Raw genomic sequence first — 17,830 nt, 5'->3', positions numbered from 1 at the left:
AAGGAAGGAAGGAAGGAAGGAAGGAAGGAAGGAAGGAAGGAAGGAAGGAAGGAAGGAAGAAAAACCTATAACCTGGAATAATATAAAAAAGGTCTATGCCTCTCTGCAAATCATCGTACTCAGCAAAGAGGACCCTGCATCATCTATAATGAGGGCAATGGCATCACCAAGGCCTTCAGAAACATCCCTGGAATTATCTACTTAATATAAGCAAACTGGACATTTTGAAACTTCCTCCTGGTGGGCATGTGGGGCTTTTCTGAGTTTGGACTGAAAGAGCTTTCCTCAAGTTAGATGATCCGTATGGCACTTGACATAAGGCTGCCTCCCTCAAGAGTAACTACAACTTTCCCATGCACAAGATGCTTAATACAGATCTTAGCAGAACCTTGAAAAGCTCAGAGATCCAAAAAGCCCTCTGAGCACCATGCAAGAAGAGTCATCGCAGAGTCCTAAAGAAGAATCCACTGAAAAACCTGACATGTTGAAGCTAAACCCACATGCAAAGACCATGCACTGGAACACCATTCTTTGCCAGACCAAGAATCACAAGTTCCAGATGGATAAGACAGTGGCAGCCTTAGAAGCCAAACCAGATAAGAAGGGGGATCCAGGCAAGAAGCTGTGGGAGCGAAGAAAGGAAAGAAGGTTGTTTGTGTTCAGAAGCCAAAGAAATGTTTGGTGAGAAAAAAGGCTGCAGCTACCAAGAAACCAGCAGCTGAGAAGAAGCCTGCGGGGGGGGGGGGGGGGGGGGAGGGAAACATCACAGAAGAAAAGAAGCCTGCTGCATAAACTTTGTTTACTCCATGAATGTCAAATCATTATGGGCAGCTAATTTTGATCAAAGGCAGAGAGAAACATGAAAAAAATTAATAAATCATTTTAAAATAGATTAAAATAAAATCATTTTAATCCATACACATTCAATTCAGAAAGTAAAACTCCCTTTAAGAAGATGAGAAGGAAATAAATAAAAATGTGGCTGGTAAAACTGAGACTTCATTCTCCCAGAGCACTGGTTTTAAATGTGGTCTTCCCCCGTAGACGCATCAGAGATACTTAAGGGAACTTGTTATAAACATAGATTCTTCAGTCCTATCTCTGATACACTGAAGCAGAATCTCTGAGTACAGACCCTGGGAAACTTTCATTTTTTAAAAAGATAACCAGATGATTCTCATGCAGATTTAGGATCGAAATTACAAACCAGGAGCAAGATTTTGGTGAGTCATGCACATGGGATTATTAAAATGCCTGAAAATCAGGAGACACTCAAATACAATCTGCATGAACACATACATGCATTTTTTTTCTTATAGGATAGTTTTTTGAGGTATAATTCACACACAACAAAATTCAACCTTTTAAAAAAGTGAATAATTCAGTGGTTTTCATATATCCAGAGTTGTGAAACCATCACCACTATCTAGAGAACATTTCCATCACACCAAAAAGGACACCCATACCCATCAGCAGTCATACCCTCTCCCTACTACTCCCCATCCCCAGGCAATCCCTAATCTACTTTCTATCTTGATAAATTTACCTATTCTGGACATTCCATAATGCCCAGAAATGAAATGTTCAGATAAATGAAATCATACAGTATGCAGTCTTTTGTGACTGACTTCTGACATTACACCTTAATGTTTTTAAGGTTCATCCATGTTGTGGCATGTTTTAGTATTTCATTCCTCTGTATTGCTAAGTAACATTCCATCGTATGGATACACAACATTATGTTTATTTTTTCATCAGTAGATGGATACTTGGATTGTTTCAACTTTTTGGCTATTATAAATATGCTGCCATGAATGTTCATGTATAAGGTTTTTGGGTGAACATAACTTTTCATGACTATTGGGTAATTAGCTAGAGTTTACTCACCAGGCCGTAAGGTAACTCCACGTATGACATTTAGAGGAATTGTCAAACTGTTTCTCAAAGTAACTGTGCCATTATACATTTCCACCGGCATTACCAGTTTCTACCAGTCCTCCTCAACAGTTGTCATCTGACTTTTCAATTCTAGCCATCCTAGTGGGTATGAAGTAGTATCTCATTATAGTTTGATTTGCATTTCTCTAATGATTAATGACATTGACTATTTTCTCATATGCTTATTGGCCATTTGCATATCTTCTTTGGAGAAATGTCAATTCAGACCCTTTACCCATTTTTACATTGGTTTGTTTTTTTATTATTGAGTTATGAGTTCTTTATACTAAATACAAGTCCTCTAGAAAATATAGGAATTGAAACTACTCCCATTCTGTAGGTTGTCTTTTTACTTTCTTGTGTCCTTTGAAGCACAAAAATTTGTAATTTAATAAATTCCAATATATCTAATTTTTCTTCTCTTGTGCTTTTGGCATCCTATTTCAGAAAACTTTGTCTAACCCAAGATCACAGAGATTTACACCTATGTCTTCTTCCAAGAGTTTTATAGTTTTAAAGTTTTATTGCTTTACATTAGGTCTGTGAACCATTTTGAGTTCATTTTTGCATGTAGTATGAGATAGGGGCGCAACTTCATTCTTTTACATATCCAGTTGTCTCAGCATCATTTGTTGAAAAGACTTCTTTCCTTAGTGAATTGTCCTAATACACTTGTTAAAAATCAGCTGACCATTATGAAATTTATAATAGAAACTCTCAATCCTATTCCATGGATCTATATTCTATCCTTATGCCAGCACCCACACCATTTTGATTACTATTGCTTTAGAATAAGTTTTGAAATTAGGAGTGTATTCCTAGAAAAATTAGATTTTTTTATTTGTTTTGGTTATTCTGGGTCCATTTCATTTCCATATGAATTTTAGGATCAGCTTGTCAATTTCTGTAAATATAGATGCACAGATTTTGATAGAGATTGTGTTGAATCTTTAGATGATTGGGGAGTATTTCCAACTTGCCAATATTGTCTTCTAATCTATTAACATTACTTTGACTTTATTTTGGTCTTCTCTACTTTCTTTCACCAATGTTTTGTAGTTTTAGTGTACAAGTTTTATGTTTCTTTTGTTAAATTTTTCCTAATTATTTCATTCTTTCTGATGTTATTGTAAATGGAATTTTTTTTATTTTTATTTTTTTAGATTTTATTTATTTATTTGAGAGAGAGAGAGAGAAAGGGAGAGCACAGAGGGAGAGGGTGAAGGAGAAGCAGACTCCCTGCTGAGCAGAAACCCAGACACGGGGCCCAGTCCCAGGATCCTGTGATCATGACCCGAACCAAAGGCAGATACTTTTTTTTTTTTTAAGATTTTTATTTACTTATTGAGAGAGAGAAAGAGAATGTTAGAGAGAGAGGATGAGAGGGAAGGTCAGAGGGAGAAGCAGACTCCCTGCTGAGCAGGGAGCCCGATGTGGGACTCGAGCCCAGGACTCCAGGATCATGACCTTAGCCGAAGGCAGTCGCTTAACCAACTGAGCCACCCAGGCGCCCCCAAAGGCAGACACTTACCCGACTGAGCCACCCAGGTGCCCCTGGAATTGTTTTCTTAATTTCACTTTCAGTTATAGAAATTTCTAGAGTATAGAAATGCAATTTATTTTTGTGTAATGATCTTGTATCTGTAACCATGCTGAACTTATTAGTTCTAAAAGTTTTTTAATGGACTTAGATTTTCATTTTTAAGATTTTTAAAAGATAAATCTAAGTATATTTTTAAGATTATCTATGTACAAGATCAAGTCATCTGCAAATAGGGACAGTTTTACATCTTCCTTTTCAATCTGTATGCCTTTTATGTCTTTTTCTTGTCTAACTGCCCTGGCTAGAACAAAATAGTCCAATGTTAAATAGAAGTAGCAGGAATGGACATCTCTGTCTTGTTACTGGAAAGCATCCATAGTGTTTTACCATTAAAGTATAATGTTAACTGTGGATTATTTATAAATATTATTTATCAAGTTGAGGATATTCCTTACTATTCTTAGTTTGTAGAGTGTTTTTATCATGAAAGGTTGCTGGATTTTGTCAAATGCTTTTTCTGTATTTATTAACATCATCATTGAGTTTTGCCTTTATTTTGTCAATGCAGTATATTATATTGATCAATTTTCAAACATTAAACCTGCCTTGTGTTCTTGAGATAAATCCCAGTTTTTCATGGGTATAAATAATCCTTTTTAAATGTTTCTAGATTTAGAAGGAGAGAAAATGGCAAAGGAGAAGAATCCTGAGCTTACCCTGTCCCAAAAGACACACGAAGGTAACAGCTACCTTTAGGCAACTAACTCTGAAAATGACTTGAAAACTGGCAGAACAGACCTTCCATAGCTAGTCACAGAGAAAATGCCACATTAAAAAGGTAGGAGGGGCAGAGATGTTGTTGGGAACCAGACCCCCAGAGTGACCAACCACAAATGGAAGGGACAACACAAGCAGAGAGAAGAGGATCAGACCCCACACTAGGTATCCCCAGCATTGGAGAACTGCATTGGGAAGATGAGTCCCCATAATGTGTGGCTTTGAAAACTAGCAGGGCTTAACTCCGTGAGATTTAAAAATCAATGGGCTTGACTCCAGGACTCCAGGAGGGCAATAGGAAACCAAGTTCCTGCCTTTAATAGCCAGCATACTAAATAAGCCCAAGATACAGCACCAAAGCAGCACAGGGAGTATACGTAAAGGAAATTTACTAATATCAGAATGTGTGCCAGAGGGGCAAACACCTGCAGATTTCTACAGGAATGAAAGTGCTAGTGGACACCATTTCTCCTCCTCTTTCCAAACCTAAATAGCCAGATATTTGCAGGAGCCAGGGCCAACACTCTCCATCTACCTTACCAGTGCCTCATACCCTCCCCCACTGTTTCCTTGTAGCCTCACCCCAACCCACCCACCTCAGCAAGCATCTCTCCAAAGTGGCTCCTACTCTACCACACGCAGCAGGAAGCCTCAGCCAGGACCAGTGCCACTCCAAAGTGACTCTTCCCCTGGGGAGGCAGAAACGCTAACTACACACATCAGCGTACCCTGTTCCTGCAGCCAGGCCTCTTAGCTGGCTGTGCAGGGAGCAATCCCTATCCTTCTGTGGGCCTGCAGCTATGGCAGAAAGGCTAACTACAGATGGCTATGCTGCCTGCTGGCCTTACCTACCAATGAACCTGCAGCAGCTTCAGCCAATCCATTCAACAGTACAGGGAGCAAAATATGCTCAGTGTACCTATAGCTGACAAAGCAGGCCATTGAAGCCAGCTGGGCTAAAAACAATCATGGCTTAGATACAACAGGAGAGCACATGGAGCCCACACAGGGGACACGCTGGAGTGCCTGATTCTGGTGGCTTGGGGGGATTGCACAATAGGGTACCACAAGACCTCTTCTACACAAGGACACTACTTTCAAGACCAGGAAATGTAGCTGACCTATCTAATACATAAAACAAACACAGAGAGGAGTGCCTGGGTGGCTCAGTCGTTAAGCATCTGCCTTCGGCTCAGGTCATGATCCCAGGGTCCTGGGATCGAGCCCCGCATCAGGCTCCCTGCTCAGCGGGAAGCCTGCTTCTCCCTTTCCCACTCCCCCTGCTTGTGTTCCTGATGTTGCTATCTCTCTGTCGAATAAATAAAATCGTTAAAGAAAAAAAAAAAAAACACAGAGAGTTAGACAAAATGAGGAGACAAAGGATTATGTCCCAAATTAAAGAACAAGACAAAATCAACAGTAAAAGAGCTAAATGAAATGGAGATAAGAAATATGCCTGACAAAAAAATTCAAGGTAATGGTCATAAAGATACTCACTGGATTTTAGAAAAGAGTGGATGAACTCAATGAGAACTTCAACAGAGAGAGAAAAAATATTTTAAAAAAAAAGAATCAGTGAGAGCTGAAGAATTCAATAACTGCAAAGAAAAAATAAACTAGAGGAACTCAAAAGTAGAGTAGAGGAGGCAGAATGGATCAGCAATGTGGTAGACAGGAAAATGGAAAGCAACAAGGCTGAGCAACAAAAAGAAAAATAATAAAACATGAGAATGGATTGAGGGAAATCTGTGGCATCATCAAGAATAATAACATTCACATTATAGGGATCCCAGAAGGAAAAGAGAAGGGGAAGACAATTTATTTGAAGAAATAATAGCTGAAGACTTCCCTAATCTGGGGTAAAAAACAGACATCCAGAGGGGTGGAGCAAGATAGCGGAGGAGTAGGAGACCTGGGTTTCGTTTGGTCTCAGGAATTCAGCTGAATAGGGATCAAACCATTCTGAACACCTACGAACTCAACAAGAGATCGAAGAGAAGAATAGCAACAACTCTCTGAACAGAAAAGCGACCACTTACTGGAAGGTAGGATGTGCAGAGAAGTGAATCCGAGGCGCTATTCGGGAGGAGAGACGGCGGGGGAGGGGGCCTCCGTCGGCTGCTTCTGGCAAGTGATAGAGCAGCGGAGCACAAAATCGGAACTTTTAGAAGTTGGCTCCGCTAAGGGACGTCACTCCAGTGCTAAGCGGGAGGTGGAACCCTCGCGGGACAGTGTGGTCTCAGGACCCTCAGGGTCACAGAAAGACTGGGGGTGGCTGGGTGCAGCAGAGCTCCCAGGTACCAGAGCGGGGAAGCCAGCTGCAGAGACGGAGCCGAGGTGCAGGCTCTCAGCTCGGGGTTGCCATAAACTGTGATCCTCGGCCCAGTCGGGCCACTGCTCCTCCAGCAGGGACCCAACAAGCAGCAGAGCCGGGGAGACTCTCCTTCCTTCCCCAGGAGGAGCGGCATGGGAGCGCACCGCAGGGATCTTCAGGGTTTGGAGACTCCACACGGGGTCGGGTGCCAGAGATAAAAACACTCGGTCACAGGCCGGGGGAGCATGGAGTGCAGCCAGAGACTGGGGACACGAGAGTGACTGCTTTTCTCTGGGGGCGCACTGAAGAGCGGGGCCCCGAGTTCTCAGCTCCTCTGGGAGGAGATTGGGAGGCCACCATTTTCACTCTGGTCCTCCAAACCTGTACCGAGAGCTTGGAGGGAACAAAAGCACCGGAGAGCAAACCCGAGCAGATTGCTTAGCCTGGACCGACAAGGGCGGGACAACTCCGCCTCCGGCAAAGACATTTGGGAACCACGGCAACAGGACCCTCCCCCAGAAGATCAGCACGAACAGCCAGCAACCCAAGACCAAGTTTACCAATCAAGGAGAATGGGAGAACTCCAGCGCTAGGGGAATACCGCACATAGAATTCATGGCTTTTTTACCATGATTCATTAGTTTTTCAAAGTTGATTTTTTTAACTGCTTTTTTCTTTTTTTGAATTTTTCTTTTTCCCTTTTTCAACCAACATCTTATCAATCCCTTTTTGAAAAAAATTTATTTTTCAATTTTTAGAGTCATATTTTATCCCTTCATAGTAGTTACCCTTATTTTTGGCATGTATATATATAAGTTGTTCTGTCTTTAAAATTTTGAGATACAGTTTCTTCTAAAAGATCAAAATATACCCTAAATCACTAGTGTATGGATTTGTTCTAGTCTCCTGCCTGATCACATTCTCTCCCTTTTCTTTTTTTCTTTTCTTCTTTGTTTTTTAATCTTCTTCTTTCTTTTTTCAAACAACTTCTTATTGTATCAATTCCTTTTATAAAATCTTTTAAAATTTTCATCTTTACAGTCATCTTCCATCCCTTCATTGTATCAACCCTTATTTTGTACATATATGAGTCTTTCTTCTTTTAAAATATTAGGAGGCACTTTCTTCCAAAAGACCAAAATACGCCCAAAATCTAGTGTGTGGCACTGATCTATACACTAGTCTGATCATATTTGATCATATTCTTTTTGTTTTGTTTTGTTCTGTTTTTGTTTGTTTTTATCTTTTTCTTTTTCTTTTCTTTTTTTCCTCTTTCTTTTCCCCTGGTTCAGGTTTTTTCTGATTTGTATAGAGTATATTTGTTGGGGACATTGTTAACCTGTTAGCATTTTGTTCTCCCATTCATCTATTCTCCTCTGGACAAAATGACAAGATGAAAAAAATCACCTCAGCAAAAAGAACAAGAGGTAGTACCGTCTGCTGGGACCTACTCAATACAGACATTAGTACGATGTCAGACCTAGAGTTCAGAATCATGACGTTAAAGATACTAGCTGGGCTTGAAAAAGGCGTGGAAATTATTAGAGACGCCCTTTCTGGAGAAATAAAAGAATTAAAATCTAACCAAGTTGAAATCAAAAAGGCTATTAATGAGATGCAATAAAAAATGGGGGCACTAACTGCTAGGATAAATGAGGCAGAAGAGAGAATCAGCGATATAGAAGACCAAATGATGGAAAATAAAGAAGCTGAGAAAAAGAGAGATAAACAACTACAGGATCACGAGGGCAGAATTCGAGAGATAAGCAATACGATAAGATGAAACAACATTAGAATCCTTGGGATCCCAGAAGAAGAAGAAAGAGAGAGGGGGGCAGAAGGTATATTGGAGCAAATAATAGCAGAGAACTTCCTTAATTTGGGGAAGGAAGCAGGCATCAAAATCCAGGAAGGCACAGAGAACCCCTCTCAAAATCAATAAAAATAGGTCAACACCCCTACATCTAATAGTAAAACTGACGAGTCTCAGAGACAAAGAGAAAATCCTGAAAGCAGCTCGGGAGAAGAGATATGTAACCTACAATGGTAGAAACATTAGATTGGCGACAGACCTATCCACAGAGACCTGGCAGGCCAGAAAGGACTGGCATGATATCTTCAGAGCACTAAACGAGAAAAATATGAAGCCAAGAATACTATACCCAGCTAGGCTCTCATTGAAAATTGAAGGAGAGATAAAAAGCTTCCAGGACAAACAAAAACTAAAGGAATTTTCAAACACAACCAGCCCTACAAGAAATATTGAAAGGGGTCCTCTAAGCAAAGAGAGAGCCTAAAAGCAGCATAGATCAGAAAGGAACACAGACAATATACAGTAACAGTCACCTTACAGGCAATACAATGGCACTAAATTCATATCTTTCAATAGTTCCCCTGAATGTAAATGGGTTAAATGCCCCAATCAAAAGACACAGGCTATCAGATTGGATTAAAAAACAAGACCCATTGATATGCTGTCTGCAAGAGACTCATTTTAGACCCAAAGACAACCCCACATTGAAAGTGAGGGGGTAGAAAACCATTTACCATGCTAATGGACACCAAAAGAAAGCTGGGGTGGCAATCCTTATATCAGACAAATTAGATTTTAAACCAAAGACTGTAATAAGAGATGAGGAAGGACACTATATCCTACTTAAAGGGTCTATCCAACAAGAAGATCTAACAATTGTAAATATCTATGCCCCTAACATGGGAGCAGCCAATTATATAAGCCAATTAATAACAAAAGCGAAGAAACACATTGACAACAATACAATAATAGTGGGGGACTTTAACACCCCCCTGACTGAAATGGACAGATCGTCTAAGCAAAAAATCAACAAGGAAATAAAGACTTTAAATGAAACACTGGACCAAACATATTCAGAACATTCCATCCCAAAGCAACGGAATACACATTCTTCTCTAGTACCCATGGAACATTCTCCAGAATTGATCACATCCTAGGTCACAAATCAGGTCTCAACCGGTACCAAAAGATTGGGATCATTCCCTGCATATTTTCAGACCACAATGCTTTGAAACTAGAACTGAATCACAAGAAGAAAGTAGGAAAGAACTCAAATACATGGAGGCTAAAGAGCATCCTACTAAAGAATGAATGGGTCAACCAGGAAATTAAAGAAGAATTAAAAAAATTCATGAAAACCAATGAAAATAAAAACACAACTGTTCAAAATCTTTGGGATACAGCAAAGGCAGTCCTGAGAGGAAAGTATATAGCAATACAAGCCTTTCTCAAGACACAAGAAAGGTCTCAAATACAAAACCTAACCCTACACCTAAAGGAGCTAGAGAAAGAACAGCAAATAAAGCCTAAACCCTGCAGGAGAAGAGAAATAATAAAGATCAGAGCAGAAATCAATGAATCAGAAACCAAAAGAACAGTAGAACAGATCAATGAAACTAGGAGCTGGTTCTTTGAAAGAATTAACAAGATTGATAAACCCCTGGCCAGACTTATCAAAAAGAAAAGAGAAATGACCCAAATCAACAGAATCGTGAATGAAAGAGGAGAGATCACAACCAACACCAAAGAAATACAAACAATTATAAGAATATATTATGAGCAACTCTATGCCAGCAAATTAGATAACCTGGAAGAAATGGATGCATTCCTAGACATGTATCAACTACCAAAACTGAACCAGGAAGAAATAGAAAACCTGAACAGACCTATAACCACTAAGGAAATTGAAGCAGTCATCAAAAATCTCCCAACAAACAAAAGCCCAGGACCAGATGGCTTCCCAGGCGAATTCTACCAAACATTTAAAGAAAATTAATACCTATTCTCCTGAAACTGTTCTAAAAAATAGAAATGGAAGGAAAACTTCCAAACTCGTTTTATGAGGCCACCATTACCTTGATCCAAAACCAGACAAAGATCTGGTTTTTTACAGACCAATACCCCTGATGAACATGGATGCAAAAATTCTCACCAAAATACTAGCCAATAGGATCCAACAGTACATTAAAAGGATTATTCATCATGACCAAGTGGGATTTATCCCTGGGTTGCAAAGTTGGTTCAACATCCGCAAATCAATCAACGTGATACAATATATTAACAAAGGAAAGAACAAGAATCATATGATCCTCTCAAAAGATGCAGAAAAAGCATTTGACAGAGTACAGCATCCTTTCTTGATCAAAACTCTTCAGAGTATAGGGATAGAGGGTACATACCTCAATATCATAAAAGCCATCTATGAAAAACCTACAGCGAATATCATTCTCAATGGGGAAAAGCTGAGAGCTTTTCCCCTAAGGTCAGGAATGCGGCAGGGATGTCCACTCTCACCACTGCTATTCAACATAGTATTAGAAGTCCTAGCCACAGCAATCAGACAACAAAAAGATATCAAAGGCATCCAAATCGGCAAAGAGGAAGTCAAACTCTCACTCTTTGCAGATGATATGATACTTTATGTGGAAAACCCAAAAGACTCCACCCCAAAACTGCTAGAACTCATACAGGAATTCAGTAAAGTAGCAAGATATAAAATCAATGCACAGAAATCAGTGGCATTCCTATACACCAACAACAAGACAGAAGAAAGAGAAATTAAGGAGTTGATCCCATTTACAATTGCACCCAAAACCGTAAGATACCTAGGAATAAATTTAACCAAAGAGTCAAAGGATCTGTACTCAGAAAACTATAAAATACTCATGAAAGAAATTGAGGAAGACAGAAAGAAATGGAAAAACGTTCCATGCTCATGGATTGGAAGAACAAACCTTGTGAAGATGTCAATGCTACCTAGAGCAATCTACACATTCAAAGCAATCCCCGTCAAAATACCACCCATTTTTTTCAAAGAAATGGAACAAATAATCCTAAAATTTGTATGGGACAAGAAGAGACCCCGAATAGCCAGAGGAATATTGAAAAAGAAAAGCAAAGCTGGTGGCATCACAATTCCGGACTTCCAGCTTCATTACAAAGCTGTCATCATCAAGACAGTATAGTACTGGCACAAAAACAGACACATAGATCAATGGAACAGAATCGAGAGCCCAGAAATGGACCCTCAACTCTATGGTCAACTAATCTTTGACAAAGCAGGAAAGAATGTCCAATGGAAAAAAGACAGTCTCTTCCACAAATGATGCTGGGAAAATTGGACAGCCACATGCAGAAGAATGAAACTGGACCATTTCCTTACACCACACACAAAATAGACTACAAATGGTTGAAAGACCTAAACGTGAGACAGGAGTCCATCAACATCCTAAAGGAGAACACAGGCAGCAACCTCTTCGACCACAGCCGCAGCAACTTCTTCCTAGAAACATTGCCAAAGGCAAGGGAAGCAAGGGCAAAAATGAACTATTGGGATTTCATCAAGATAAAAAGCTTTTGCACAGCAAAAGAAACAGTCCACAAAACCAAAAGACAACCGACAGAATGGGAGAAAAGATTTGCAAATGACATATCAGATAAAGGGCTAGTATCCAAAATCGATAAAGAACTTATCAAACTCAACACCCAAAGAACAAATAATCCAATCAAGAAATGGGCAGAAGACGTGAACAGACATTTTTCCAAAGAAGACATCCAAATGGCCAACAGACACATGAAAAAGTGCTCAACATCACTCAGCATCGGGGAAATCGAAATCAAAACCTCAATGAGATACCACCTCACACCAGTCAGAATGGCTAAAATTAACAAGTCAGGAAACGACAGATGTTGGCGGGGATGCGGAGAAAGGGGAACCCTCCTACACTGTTGGTGGGAATGCAAGCTGGTGCAACCACTCTGGAAAACAGTATGGAGGTTCCTCAAACAGTTGAAAATAGAGCTACCATATGATCCAGCAATTGCACTACTGGGTATTTACTCCAAAGATACAAATGTAGGGATCCGAAAGGGTACGTGCACCCCAATGTTTATAGCAGCAATGTCCACAATAACCAAACTGTGGAAAGAGCCAAGATGTCCATTGACGGATGAATGGATAAAGAAGATGTGGTATTATATACACAATGGAACATTATGCAGCCATCAAAAGGAATGAGATCTTGCCATTTGCAACGACCGTGGATGGAACTGGAGGGTGTTATGCTGAGTGAAATAAGTCAATCAGAGAAAGACATGTATCATATGACCTCACTGATATGAGGAATTCTCAATCTCAGGAAACAAACTGAGGGTTGCTGGAGTGGTGGGGGGTGGGAGGGATGGGGTGGCTGGGTGATAGACATTGGGGAGGGTATGTGCTATGGTGAGCGCTGTGAATTGTGCAAGACTGTTGAATCACAGATCTGTACTTCTGAAACAAATAATGCAATATATGTTAAGAAAAAAAAAAGAAGAAGATAGCAGGAGGGGAAGAATGAAGGGGAGTAAGTCGGAGGGGGAGACGAACCATGAGAGACGATGGACTCTGAAAAACAAACTGAGGGTTCTAGAGGGGAGGGGGGTGGGGGGATGGGTTAGCCTGGTGATGGGTATTAAAGAGGGCACATTCTGCGTGGAGCACTGGGTGTTATGCACAAACAATGAATCATGGAACATTACATCAGAAACTAATGATGTAATAGATGGTGATTAACATAACAATAAAAAATGAAAAAAAACCCAAAACCAGCCATCCAGGTCCAGGAATCAAAAAGAACCCCAAATAAGATGAGCCCAAAGTCCACATCAAGACACATAATAATTAAAATGCCAAAGATTAAAGATAAAGAGGGAACTGTAAAAGCATCAAGAAAAAAGCAACAAGGGCACCTGGTGGCTCAGTTGGTTTAAGCGACTGCCTTCAGCTCAGGTCATGATCCCAGAGTCCTGGGATCGAGTCCCACATCGGGCTCCCAGCTCAGTGGGGAGCCTGCTTCTCCCTCTGGCCCTCTTCCCTCTCATGCTGTTTCTCCCTTGCTCACTCTCTAATAAATAAATAAATAAAATCTTTTTTAAAAAAAGAAAGAAAAAAAGCAACTACTCACATATAAGGGAAACCATATTACAGGCCAGCAGAGAGTGGCATGATATATTCAAAGTGCGGAAAGGAAAAAACCTACCACCAAGAATACTCTACCCAGCAAGATTACCATTCAAATTAGAAGGAAAGATAAAGAGTTTCCCAAACAAACATGTATTAAAGGAATTCATCACCACTAAATCGGCTTTATAAAAATGTTAAATAGAATTCTTTTTTTTTTTTTTTTTTTTTTGCTTGTACTGATAATACTTTATTTTTTTCAGTTGAGAGGTAAGTATACACACGATCATTGTTTTGGGGGTTTTTGCATACTTGGAAAACAATTTTTTTAAATGAATATATTAGAAATCCAGCTTAACATCTATAGTTTTCAGATAGAAATTATTCATAAGCTCTTCTTCTTCCAGGGAGCACACCCAGAAGCAGATAACCTCCCTCCTTTACACTGTGGTCCTTCTCCACATTATGTTTAAAGTCACAATAACTCCTTCCCATGCTGTCACCTAGAACATATAAGGTTAAGTACCATATGTCACATTTTTCCTCATGTCATGAGGCACACTGCAGAACACAGGAGACTTATTTGATGTTTTGTTGGCTTGCACCCTGAAGCTTTCTTTACAATACCTTCTATCCAGGAGCACAGAGAAGGATCTGATATTTATTTGTTCCATGTTTTGTTTCCCCTGGACCTTCCATGAGATATCTCAGCAGTGGAGCAGGCAACCAAACATTTAATCCATGAAGCAGGAAAACTACTAATGTTTACCCCTCAAGTCCAACTGATATACTGGGGCTAAAAAGAATTCTTTAAGTGAAAAAGAAAAGGGCATAACTAGAAGAAAATTATAAAAGAAAAAAATGTAAAGGGTAAAAGCAAACATGGTAAAGGTAGTAGATCAATCACTATTATAAAGCTAATATGAAGGTTAAAAGACAGAAGTATTAAATCAATTATATCTAAAATATTAGTTAATGGATTCACAAAATAAAAAGCTGTAAAGCATGACTATATATATATATAATGTGGAAGGGAAATTAAAAATGTACTGCTTTTAGAATGTTTTGAATTTAAGCAACCATCAGCTTAATACAGACTGCTGTTTAATTAGGATGTTATATATGAACTTCATGGTAACCACAAATCAAAACTTGTAATACATAAATAAAAAATAAAGAGTAAAAAGCCAAGCATAACACTAAAGAAAGCCATCAAACCTGTTCCTTTCTTCTTTTGTTCTCTTCCTCCAGGTTTGATCAGTTTCCTCATTATTGATCTACTGGGATTTTCTGCTTCTTCTCGTGTCAATGTCACAGGTTTGTGTCTTTCTAGGAATTTGTCCATTTCAGCTAGGTTATCTAATTGTTGGCATACAGTTATTAATAGTATTCCCTTATAATCCTTTTTAATTCTGTAAGGTCTGTAGTGAAGTTTATTCATTTCTGATTTTAACTGGAGTGTTCTTTTTCTTGGTCAATCTAGCTGAAGTTTTCTCAATTTTATTGAAGTTTACATAGAACCGACTTTTGGTCTCATGGATTTTCTTTATTGATTTTCTATTCTTTATTTCTGTTCACATCTTCATTATTTCCTTCCTTCTGCTTGTTTTGGCTTTACTTCGCTCATCTCTTTCTAGCTTCTTAACTAGATAGAAACTAAGGTTAAGTTAGGTTAGATTATTGACTGACATCTTCCTTTTTAAGTAAATTGTGGTCCAGTAGGTCTCAGGTCTCCACAATTGCCATGGTGTTGCTCAGCAAGCAGATAGCCCACTGGATTCTGGCCACATTGCCTCCTGGCATCATGGCTGAATGTTGCTGAAACTAGCTGGAAACCAACCTACAAACTGAACAAAAATCCTTGACTTTATTGCTGCAATTCCAGCATTCAAATCCTTAGGGACCACATTCCCTCTGTACAGTAAGCAGCAGGCCATATAATTGCCAAGTTGAAAATCACACTTGACTAGCTGGTTAGAGAACTTAAAGAATGTAGTGGTATATCTGACAGAGAGCTACTCACAGTAGGTTTTGTCAGCAGAGACGATGAGGGCAAAGGTTGTCATGGGGAAATGGTATTCTCAGATTAGGTACAGTGTTGGTCTGGAACTCAATTATTAGGTCTACATTCAAGGGCCCTTCAAACCAAGGGAAATAATAATGGAAGACCTATCAGCCTATTTATGCGGGAATAAGAGGGGTGTTTTACACCAAGTATATGATGCCACATGTCACAGATGGTCATGGATGGTAAGGATAGAGTTGTAAGGCTCTACAGCAGTGGAGATCCTTAGGGCTGGATATACAGAGAACTCCAGTTTAATCTTCCTGCTATATTCTATCAAAAGCCACACCATTGGGGTATGCCTGGGTGGCTCAGTTAGTTAAGTGTCTGACTTTTTTTTTTTGGTCTTTTATTCACCTCATTGTCTGCCTCTTTGGAAAGACTTACTTTTTGGGTTTGTTTGGTTTTTTTTGATAGGCCATTTTTTTTTTCTCCTTAAGCGTCCAACTCTTGATCTTAGCTCAGATCTTGATCTCAGGGTCGTGAATTCAAGCCCCACATTGAGCTCCACACTGGGCATGGAGCCTACTTAAAAAAAAAAAAAAAAAGCCACACCATTAAGAGAGATATAAATCTTGACTCAATACCTCCTTCCAAAGCTTCAGAAAATTAAAAATCCCTTAAGTTCACTGCAGTGTTCTGCCAGCTTTTGGTCCTCTCTATTTCCAGATTGACAATCTCTGATGCCACAGAGTTGTGAACTCAGGCATGTTTGCTTGCAGCATCTTCCTTTATGCTAAGAAGATGCACTGGGTAGAAGAGGGAATAGTAGTTCCCTGCAAGAATCCCATCTATAGCAGTTGGTCTAGGTCTGGGAGGAGTTCTCTGGGCACACATGTCCCAGCTCTTGCCTCACAAAAGAAGGTATCAAAAGGCATTCATATTCTCCATTTTAATATTTTCCAACTGATCCTTTCTATTGTCAAAAATGATGTCACCTGGCTGTATTCCACATTCCAGGCAACAGTGTTCTCAGGAAGTGCTCCCAATCTGAATGCCAGGTTTGCCAATGTTAACAGAAAGGCATTTCCTCATGCTGATCTGAAGGTGTCAGCACCACGTGGTAGTAATTCTAAATTGTGTCTCTTATAGACAGTACATAATTTAGTATTTTTAAATATACTCGTCCAGTTTCTATCTTTTGCTTAGAAAGCTTAATACATTTGTATTTAATATATTAGCTATGGTGCATTTTACATCTTTCATTTTGCTTTCTATTTTCAGTTATGTCTTATATCTTTCCTGTCTCTCTGTATCCCCACTACTGTCTTCTTTAGTGTTAGATATTTCTAATATACCATTCCCTTGTTTCCCCTTTATCACATTTTTTATTTTCTTAATAGTTTCCCTGGTAATTACAATTAAAACCTTACTTAAAGCAATCTAGTTTGGGTTAATACCAACTTAATTTCAATACCCACAATTTCAATGTTCAGTAGCAAACAAAAACTTTGCTGCAATATACCTCCATTTGCTCCCCCTCCTTTGTGCTATAATTGTCATACAAATTGTATCTTCACACATTGTAAGCCCCTTAATACAGTTTTATAATTAATCAATGCTTTATGCAGCTTTCTTTTAACTCTGATAGAAGAGTTACAAACAAAAATATACTTATACTGTCATCTATATTTACCTATAGAGTTACCTTTACCAGTGTCTTCATTTTTGTGTGTGGATTGAAGTTAATATCTAGTATGCTTTCATTTCAGCCTGTATTGTTTTTTGTAGGGCAGGTATTCTAGCAACAAATTCCCTCAATTTTTGCATATTTAAGAATGTCCTAATGTTACTTATATCATTATGCCTTAATGCCTTAATATCACCTCATTTTTGCTAGATATAAAATTTTTGGTTGGAAAGGGGTTTTTTTCTTTCAGCACTCTGAATATGTCATCAAACTGAATTTTAGCCCTTATTATTTCTAATGAAAAATCAGCTGTTACTCTTATTGAAGATACCTTGTACTCAATGAGTCATCAGTCTTGCTACTTTCAAGATTCCCTCATTAGCTCTAACTTTTAATAGTGTGATTATGGCATCTTTGGTTGTAAATCTCTTCAAGTTTATCTTACTTGGAGTTTCCTAAACTTCTTAAATATGCAGACTCATGTTTTTCATCAAATTTGGAAATTTTTCAGCCATTATTTCTTCAAATATTCTTTCTACCCCTTTCTCACCTCTCCTTCTAGACTCCCACTAGGCTGTTGGTATCCTTG

The 17,830-nt window shown here is 39.1% G+C and overlaps 1 pseudogene; it reads left to right on the top strand.

Annotated features, from left to right (window-relative positions):
- LOC112825127 (large ribosomal subunit protein uL4 pseudogene) overlaps positions 1-792 on the top strand; it is a 1,891-nt pseudogene extending 1,099 nt beyond the window's left edge.
- The last annotated feature ends 17,038 nt before the right edge of the window (positions 793-17,830 follow it).

Source organism: Callorhinus ursinus, unplaced genomic scaffold, assembly GCF_003265705.2.
Source record: "Callorhinus ursinus isolate GAN/ISIS: 27379988/994484 unplaced genomic scaffold, GSC_fseal_2.0 scaffold12, whole genome shotgun sequence".
Classification (NCBI taxonomy): Eukaryota; Metazoa; Chordata; class Mammalia; order Carnivora; family Otariidae; genus Callorhinus; species Callorhinus ursinus.
The sequence above is the reverse complement of the archived record's forward strand: the minus strand, read 5'-3'. Positions and strand labels throughout refer to the sequence as shown.